Genomic DNA, 10,000 nt, shown 5'->3' with positions numbered 1-10,000 from the left:
AGGAAAGGATTACACAGTGTTTTCCTTCCAACTAACACTGTTTTAGTACCCCTGACCTCTAACCCTTGACCCCTCTCTGTCCCCCAATAACACCAGCCACACGGTGCCTCCCAAATGGAACACTATTCCCTACATAGTGCCTCCCCAATGGAACACTGTTCCCTACATAGTGCCTACCCAATGGAACACTATTCCCTACATAGTGCCTACCCAATGGAACACTATTCCCTACATAGTGCCTCCCCAATGGAACACTATTCCCTACATTGTGCCTACCCAATGGAACACTATTCCCTACATAGTGCCTCCCCAATGGAACACTGTTCCCTACATGTGCCTCCCCAATGGAACACTGTTCCCTACATAGTGCCTACCCAATGGAACACTGTTCCCTACATAGTGCCTACCCAATGGAACACTATTCCCTACATAGTGCCTACCCAATGGAACACTATTCCCTACATAGTGCCTCCCCAATGGAACACTGTTCCCTACATAGTGCCTCCCCAATGGAACACTAATCCCTACATATTGCCTCCCCAATGGAACACTATTCCCGACATTGTGCCTCTCCAATGGAACACTGTTCCCTACATTGTGCCTCTCCAATGGAACACTGTTCCCTACATTGTGCCTAACTTTTTACCAGAGCCCTATGAGCCCTAGTGGTTATATACTGTCTGCACCTGATGGTCTCTCTCTTTCTCATCTCTTTAATCTCTCTCTCTCTCTCTCTCTCTCTCGTTCTCATCCCTCTCTCTTTCTCATCCCTCCCTCTCTCTCTGGTTCTCTTCCTCTACATCTCTCTTATCTCTCTTTCTCATCTCTGTCTCTCTCTCTCTCTGTTAGTGTGTAGGTGGGGAGGTTTTCTGTTTCCGATGACATCAACAAATGTGCAATGTCTGTCGGGGGAAAGGGTCTGTCATGTTAATTGTGTTTTTGTATGAGTCTAAGTGTGTTTTGTGTTGGTGCTGTAGTCACTGAATGGAGTCTACAGTCGTCATGTCAATGAGTTGAGCTTTAACATGTGGAGAGACGAACAACAGACCCAGGTGTCCTCACAATATCTCAGACCCACAGTAGGTGTCCTCACAATATCTCACACCCACAGTAGGTGTCCTCACAATATCTCACACCCACAGTAGGTGTTCTCACAATATCTCACATCCACAGTAGGTGTCCTCACAATATAATCACACCCACAGTAGGTGTCCTCACAATATCTCAGACCCACAGTAGGTGTCCTCACAATATCTCAGACCCACAGTAGGTGTCCTCACAATATCTCAGACCCACAGTAGGTGTCCTCACAATATCTCAGACCCACAGTAGGTGTCCTCACAATATCTCACACCCACAGTAGGTGTCCTCACAATATCTCAGACCCACAGTAGGTGTCCTCACAATCTCAGACCCACAGTAGGTGTCCTCACAATATCTCAGACCCACAGTAGGTGTCCTCACAATCTCAGACCCACAGTAGGTGTCCTCACAATCTCAGACCCACAGTAGGTGTCCTCACAATCTCAGACCCACAATAGGTGTCCTCACAATCTCAGACCCACAGTAGGTGTCCTCACGATATCTCAGACCCACAGTAGGTGTCCTCACGATATCTCAGACCCACAGTAGGTGTCCTCACAATATCTCAGACCCACAGTAGGTGTCCTCACATTATCTCACACCCACAGTAGGTGTCCTCACATTATCTCACACCCACAGTAGGTGTCCTCACAATATCTCAGACCCACAGTAGGTGTCCTCACAATATCTCAGACCCACAGTAGGTGTCCTTACAATATCTCACACCCACAGTAGGTGTCCTCACAATATCTCAGACCCACAGTAGGTGTCCTCACAATATCACACACCCACAGTAGGAGTCCTCACAATATCTCACACCCACTTTAGGTGTCCTCACAATATAATCACACCCACAGTAGGTGTCCTCACAATATCTCACACCCACAGTAGGTGTCCTCACAATATCTCACACCCACAGTAGGTGTCCTCACAATATCTCACACCCACAGTAGGTGTCCTCACAATATCTCAGACCCACAGTAGGTGTCCTCACAATATCTCACACCCACAGTAGGTGTCCTTACAATATCTCACATCCACAGTAGGTGTCCTCACAATATCTCAGACCCACAGTAGGTGTCCTCACAATATCTCACCCACAGTAGGTGTCCTCACAATATCTCACACCCACAGTAGGTGTCCTCACAATATCTCACACCCACAGTAGGTGTCCTCACAATATAATCACACCCACAGTAGGTGTCCTCACAATATCTCAGACCCACAGTAGGTGTCCTCAAAATATCTCAGACCCACAGTAGGTGTCCTCACAATATCACCCACAGTAGGTGTCCTCACGATATCTCAGACCCACAGTAGGTGTCCTCACAATATCTCAGACCCACAGTAGGTGTCCTCACAATATCTCAGACCCACAGTAGGTGTCCTTACAATATCTCACACCCACAGTAGGTGTCCTCACAATATCTCAGACCCACAGTAGGTGTCCTCACAATATCTCACACCCACAGTAGGAGTCCTCACAATATCTCACACCCACTTTAGGTGTCCTCACAATATAATCACACCCACAGTAGGTGTCCTCACAATATCTCACACCCACAGTAGGTGTCCTCACAATATCTCACACCCACAGTAGGTGTCCTCACAATATCTCACACCCACAGTAGGTGTCCTCACAATATCTCACACCCACAGTAGGTGTCCTCACAATATCTCACACCCACAGTAGGTGTCCTTACAATATCTCACACCCACAGTAGGTGTCCTCACAATATCTCAGACCCACAGTAGGTGTCCTCACAATATCTCACACCCACAGTAGGTGTCCTCACAATATCTCACACCCACAGTAGGTGTCCTCACAATATCTCACACCCACAGTAGGTGTCCTCACAATATAATCACACCCACAGTAGGTGTCCTCACAATATCTCAGACCCACAGTAGGTGTCCTCACAATATCTCAGACCCACAGTAGGTGTCCTCACAATATCTCACACCCACAGTAGGTGTCCTCACAATATCTCAGACCCACAGTAGGTGTCCTCACAATCTCAGACCCACAGTAGGTGTCCTCACAATATCACCCATAGTAGGTGTCCTCACGATATCTCAGACCCACAGTAGGTGTCCTCACAATATCTCAGACCCACAGTAGGTGTCCTCACAATATCTCAGACCCACAGTAGGTGTCCTCACCATATCTTACACCCACAGTAGGTGTCCTCACATGATCTCACACCCACAGTAGGTGTCCTCACAATATCTCAGACCCACAGTAGGTGTCCTCACAATATCTCAGACCCACAGTAGGTGTCCTCACAATATCTCACACTCACAGTAGGTGTCCTCACAATATCTCACACTCACAGTAGGTGTCCTCACAATATCTCAGACCCACAGTAGGTGTCCTCACAATATCACCCACAGTAGATGTCCTCACAATATCACCCACAGTAGGTGTCCTCACAATATCACTCACAGTAGGTGTCCTCACAATATCTCACACTCACAGTAGGTGTCCTGACAATATCTCAGACCCACAGTAGGTGTCCTCACAATATCACCCACAGTAGATGTCCTCACAATATCACACACAGTAGGTGTCCTCACAATATCACCCACAGTAGGTGTCCTCATGATATCTCAGACCCACAGTAGGTGTCCTCACAATATCTCACACTCACAGTAGGTGTCCTCACAATATCTCACACCCACAGTAGGTGTCCTCACAATATCTCAGACCCACAGTAGGTGTCCTCACAATATCTCAGACCCACAGTAGGTGTCCTCACAATATCTCAGACCCACAGTAGGTGTCCTCACAATATCACCCACAGTAGGTGTCCTCACGATATCTCAGACCCACAGTAGGTGTCCTCACAATATCTCACACTCACAGTAGGTGTCCTCACAATATCTCACACTCACAGTAGGTGTCCTCACAATATCACCCACAGTAGATGTCCTCACAATATCACCCACAGTAGGTGTCCTCACAATATCACCCACAGTAGGTGTCCTCACGATATCTCAGACCCACAGTAGGTGTCCTCACGATATCTCACACTCACAGTAGGTGTCCTCACAATATCTCACACCCACAGTAGGTGTCCTCACAATATCTCACACCCACAGTAGGTGTCCTCACAATATCTCAGCCTACCAGTCTTCACTTGACCCAAACCCGCAGTATCTCCTGACCCAACCCTGCCCATGGAAAACCCAGACATGACTCTGGGCAGAGCCTGTGTGTGTGTGTGTGTGTGTGTGTGTGTGTGTGTGTGTGTGTGTGTGTGTGTGTGTGTGTGTGTGTGTGTGTGTGTGTGTGTGTGTGTGGCATTGTAACACAGAGCAGATCTACCAACCGCAAACATATTGTATAAACAGTCATGCACACAGATACCCATATTCACAGGGTGTGGGGGGGGAGAGCAAGGAGCAGCAGTGTCATTCTGGAAATGGTCCATTCTTCGCCCAGTGGGCCTGTCTAAATTGTCCGGATTTTACATTAGATGGTCATTATTTGGCTTGGGGGCCTTGAGGAAAGAAAATGGGGTAGCTAGAAATGCCCGGGCCGAATTCTGATCCCAGTTCGCCCCTGAAAGGTGTGTGTGTGTGTGTGTGTGTGTGTGTGTGTGTGTGTGTGTGTGTGTGTGTGTGTGTGTGTGTGTGTGTGTGTGTGTGTGTGTGTGTGTGTGTGTGTGTGTGTGTGTGTGTGTGTGTGTATGTACAGTTCTGTAATGTGTTTTCTTACTATTGTGGCCGGTGATGTAAAACTTCTCTACTTTTCCCCTCCATGTCTGCTGTCTCCCAACCCTCCTCTGTACTGCCCTTTACAAGGGGGAGAAGAACTGCCCTTTACCAGGGGGGAGAGAGAGAGACATGTTGGTTTTTAGGTTTTCTGTAGGTGAAGTGAGAGAGAGAGAGAGAGAGAGAGGTGCAAAACTGAAAGGTAGACTTACAGTGAACAGGAAAGGAGGGGTCCACACACAGACAGACAGAGAGAGAGAGAGACAGACAGACAGAGAGAGAGAGACAGACAGAGAGAGAGAGACAGAGAGAGAGAGAGACAGAGAGAGAGAGAGACAGAGAGAGAGAGAGACAGACAGACAGAGCGAGAGACAGACAGAGACAGACAGAGGGAGAGACAGAGGGAGAGACAGAGGGAGAGACAGAGGGAGAGAGAGAGAGAGAGAGAGAGAGAGAGAGGGAGGGAGAGAGAGGGAGAGAGAGGGGGAGAGAGAGGGGAGAGAGAGAGAGAGAGAGAGAGGGGGAGAGAGAGAGAGAGAGAGAGGGGGAGAGAGAGAGAGACAGAGGGAGAGAGAGACAGAGGGAGAGAGAGACAGAGAGAGAGGGGGAGAGAGAGAGAGAGAGAGAGAGAGAGAGGGAGAGAGAGACAGAGAGAGAGACAGAGAGAGAGACAAAGAGAGAGAGAGAGAGAGAGAGAGAGAGAGAGAGACAGAGGGAGAGAGAGACAGAGAGAGAGGGGGAGAGAGAGAGAGAGAGAGAGAGAGAGAGGGAGAGAGAGACAGAGAGAGAGACAGAGAGAGAGACAAAGAGAGAGAGAGAGAGAGAGAGGGGGGCTAGCAGTGACTGACTGTGGGTGTGACTAAAGGCGTGACTCCGCCTCTCCTCCTGTTTACCTGAGGAGCTACAAATAGCAGTGTAAAGAGGTAGGAAACACACACCTGTCACTGCTGCTGCTGCCTCTCCTGGACTGAAGAACCCCACGCACCACACCTTTACAGGTAACGCTAGCGCCTCACACACACACACCTGACAATTACTGTTCAGGTTCTGACTTGTAGAGCTTGTTGCACGTTGTTAATTGTGTATTTTCTTCACATATTTAGGATATATTACTTTGTTAGAGACTGGAGGCTTTTTTGTGTTTCAATTCTGTCTGTCTCTGTCTGTCTGTGACAATATAAGAGGTGCATGAACGTTTCAGTGAGTCACATGCATTTAGTCTGTGTTTTACACAAAGTACAAAATGATTCAATTTATCCATGAAATTGTGCGCAATCAATATCTCTGGGTGACAATAGGAAGTGAATGGATTGGTGTGTTTCGGATAAATCTGGTCATGTAAGTTTGTATTTACAGTCTACACGTTAGTGGGATCTGTTTTACACTAAGGGTTTTGCCAAGGGCTTCAGTAACAGTTAGGTTTGTCATACAGGACTAGGAACAGAGTATGATGGATAAACATTGAGTTCCACGGCGGTCACTTGGGGATGAATTTGTACTTCAGATCAGTGCTCGTAACTCAGACTTTCAAACCAACGATATTTATTAGATCGGAACACACACAGATAAAACAGAGTAACGGTTAATCAGCCACGGAAACTCTTCTGGCAGAGGCTAAACGATGCATAGGACCACAGAGGACACACACACGACACGCACACACACAACACACGACACACACAACACACACAACGCTCAAACAACACAACACATACACGACACACACACACACACACAACGCTCAAACAACACAACACATACACGACACACACACACGACACACACACACAACACTCAAACAACACAACACATACACGACACACTCAACACACACAACACTCAAACAACACAACACACACACGACACACACACACACACAACGCTCAAACAACACAACACACACACGACACACACTCACACAACACACACAACGCTCAAACAACACAACACATACACGACACACACTCACACAACACACACAAGATGTACGACACGCACAACACACGCACGACAAACGCACAAACACACATTCATACACACACTCCGAGGCATGGAAACCCCAATACGTCCCAGGAGAGGAAAAAGCGGGGTATTCCCCGTCAGTGATCGCCTGCTTAATTTGATGTAGCGTAATAATAGCTTCCCAAGACGATTCCCGTCGCCACGGTGCTCCCGAGACTGGAAAAGACTGAGCTGCAGGAGGTCAGGTCAGGAACACAGAATTACAGAACAGAATTCCCAGGAAAACATGACTTAACTGTTTTTGTGTTAAATACAAGTGGTGGTGTAGGGGGGTAGAAGTGGTGGTGTAGGGGGGTAGAAGTGGTGGTGTAGGGGGTAGAAGTGGTGGTGTAGGGGGGTAGAAGTGGTGGTGTAGGGGGGTAGAAGTGGTGGTGTAGGGGGGGTAGAAGTGGTGGTGTAGGGGGGTAGAAGTGATGGTGTAGGGGAGGGTAGAAGTGGTGGTGTAGGGGGTAGAAGTGGTGGTGTAGGGGGGGTAGAAGTGGTGGTGTAGGGGGGGGTTAGAAGTGGTGGTGTAGGGGGTAGAAGTGGTGGTGTAGGGGGGTAGAAGTGGTGGTGTAGGGGGGTAGAAGTGGTGGTGTAGGGGGTGGAAGTGGTGGTGTAGGGGGGTAGAAGTGGTGGTGTAGGGGGGTAGAAGTGATGGTGTAGGGGGGGTAGAAGTGGTGGTGTAGGGGGGGTAGAAGTGGTGGTGTAGGGGGTGTGGAAGTGGTGGTGTAGGGGGGTAGAAGTGGTGGTGTAGGGGGGTAGAAGTGGTGGTGTAGGGGGGTAGAAGTGGTGGTGTAGGGGGTAGAAGTGGTGGTGTAGGGGGGTAGAAGTGGTGGTGTAGGGAGGGTAGAAGTGGTGGTGTAGGGGGTAGAAGTGATGGTGTAGGGGGGTAGAAGTGGTGGTGTAGGGGGGGGGTAGAAGTGGTGGTGTAGGGGGGTAGAAGTGGTGGTGTAGGGGGGTAGAAGTGGTGGTGTAGGGGGTAGAAGTGGTGGTGTAGGGGGGTGTGGAAGTGGTGGTGTAGGGGGTAGAAGTGGTGGTGTAGGGGGGTAGAAGTGGTGGTGTAGGGGGTGGAAGTGGTGGTGTAGGGGGTAGAAGTGGTGGAGTAGGGGGTAGAAGTGGTGGTGTAGGGGGTAGAAGTGGTGGTGTAGGGGGGGGTAGAAGTGGTGGTGTAGGGGGGGTAGAAGTGGTGGTGTAGGGGGGTAGAAGTGGTGGTGTAGGGGGGTAGAAGTGATGGTGTAGGGGGGTAGAAGTGGTGGTGTAGGGGTAGAAGTGGTGGTGTAGGGGGTAGAAGTGGTGGTGTAGGGGGGGTTAGAAGTGGTGGTGTAGGGGGTAGAAGTGGTGGTGTGGGGGGTAGAAGTGGTGGTGTAGGGGGTAGAAGTGGTGGTGTAGGGGGGTAGAAGTGGTGGTGTAGGGGGGGGTGGAAGTGGTGGTGTAGGGGGTAGAAGTGGTGGTGTAGGGGGGTAGAAGTGGTGGTGTAGGGGGGTAGAAGTGGTGGTGTAGGGGGTAGAAGTGGTGGTGTAGGGGGGTCGAAGTGGTGGTGTAGGGGGGTAGAAGTGGTGGTGTAGGGGGTAGAAGTGGTGGTGTAGGGGGGTAGAAGTGGTGGTGTGGTGGTGTAGGGGGGTAGAAGTGGTGGTGTAGGGGGGTAGAAGTGATGGTGTAGGGGGGTAGAAGTAGTGGTGTAGGTAGGGTTGTAGGGGGTAGAAGTGGTGGTGTAAGGGGGTAGAAGTGGTGGTGTAGGGGGGTAGAAGTGGTGGTGTAGGTGGGGGTGTAGGGGGTAGAAGTGGTGGTGTGGTGGTGTAGGGGGGTAGAAGTGGTGGTGTAGGGGGGTAGAAGTGATGGTGTAGGGGGTAGAAGTGGTGGTGTAGGTGGGGTTGTAGGGGGTAGAAGTGGTGGTGTAAGGGGGTAGAAGTGGTGGTGTAGGGGGGGTAGAAGTGGTGGTGTAGGTGGGGGTGTAGGGGGTAGAAGTGGTGGTGTAGGGGGGTAGAAGTGGTGGTGTAGGTGGGGGTGTAGGGGGTAGAAGTGGTGGTGTAGGGGGGTAGAAGTGGTGGTGTAGGGGGGGTAGAAGTGGTGGTGTAGGTGGGGGTGTAGGGGGTAGAAGTGGTGGTGTAGGGGGGGTAGAAGTGGTGGTGTAGGGGGTGTAAGTGGTGGTGTAGGGGGTGTAAGTGGTGGTGTAGGGGGGTAGAAGTGGTGGTGTAGGGGGGGTAGAAGTGGTGGTGTAGGTGGGGGTGTAGGGGGTAGAAGTGGTGGTGTAGGGGGGTAGAAGTGGTGGTGTAGGGGGGTAGAAGTGGTGGTGTAGGGGGTGTAAGTGGTGGTGTAGGGGGGTGGAAGTGGTGGTGTCGAGGCGTAAATTAACTCACGGGCCACACCCTTTTGTTCTATTCTTGAGATGAATCCACGGTGAGAAACAGAAACGTTTTTCAAACTATTTGATCAAATCAGATAAGGTGCCGTGGAGCATGTTGAAGCCGCTTTAGGCTTAGTAGTCATAGCTTGAGGAGGTGTGTGTGTGTGTGTGTGTGTGTGTGTGTGTGTGTGTGTGTGTGTGTGTGTGTGTGTGTGTGTGTGTGTGTGTGTGTGTGTGTGTGTGTGTTGTGTTGTTTGAGCGTTGAGTGTGTTGTGCGTGTCGTGTGTGTGTGTGTGTGTGTGTGTGTGTGTGTGTGTGTGTGTGTGTGTGTGTGTGTGTGTGTGTGTGTGTGTGTGTGTGTTGTGTTGTTTGAGCGTTGAGTGTGTTGTGCGTGTCGTGTGTGTGTGTGTGTGTGTGTGTGTGTGTGTGTGTGTGTGTGTTGTTTGAGCGTTGAGTGTGTTATGCGTGTCGTGTGTGTGTGTGTGTGTGTGTGTGTGTGTGTGTGTGTGTGTGTGTGTGTGTGTGTGTGTGTGTGTGAGCCCTTTGTGACATCTGCTGACGTATGTCCACCTGCAGGGCGAAGGTTGGGGGCTGACGATAAAGGCACTGAGACACTGGTCAGACATAGAGACGGACACCGGAACATTCCCCCTCAGAAAAACAATGTTGTGATCGTACTTCATCAAACAATCAGGAAAATCTGATCGTTTCACAGGATAAAATTGTGTTTAATGTGTTAAAGCTCTTGGTTTAGTGAGTAATGCACAAGCAGAATAGAATTCACTTAAAATTGTAGATATTAAAAGTCAATAATTACCTGCCTGATTCTTAACTCTCTGTTCTGTTTGTCCC

General features: G+C 49.8%; 1 protein-coding gene across 3 annotated transcripts in view; it reads left to right on the top strand.

Moving 5' to 3' along the window:
• Positions 1–10,000, top strand: part of LOC106578061 (uncharacterized) — a 57,218-nt gene that overhangs the window by 41,198 nt on the left and 6,020 nt on the right. The window lies entirely within an intron of this gene.

Source organism: Salmo salar, chromosome ssa18 (genome assembly GCF_905237065.1).
Source record: "Salmo salar chromosome ssa18, Ssal_v3.1, whole genome shotgun sequence".
Lineage (NCBI taxonomy): Eukaryota > Metazoa > Chordata > Actinopteri > Salmoniformes > Salmonidae > Salmo > Salmo salar.
The sequence above is the reverse complement of the archived record's forward strand: the minus strand, read 5'-3'. Positions and strand labels throughout refer to the sequence as shown.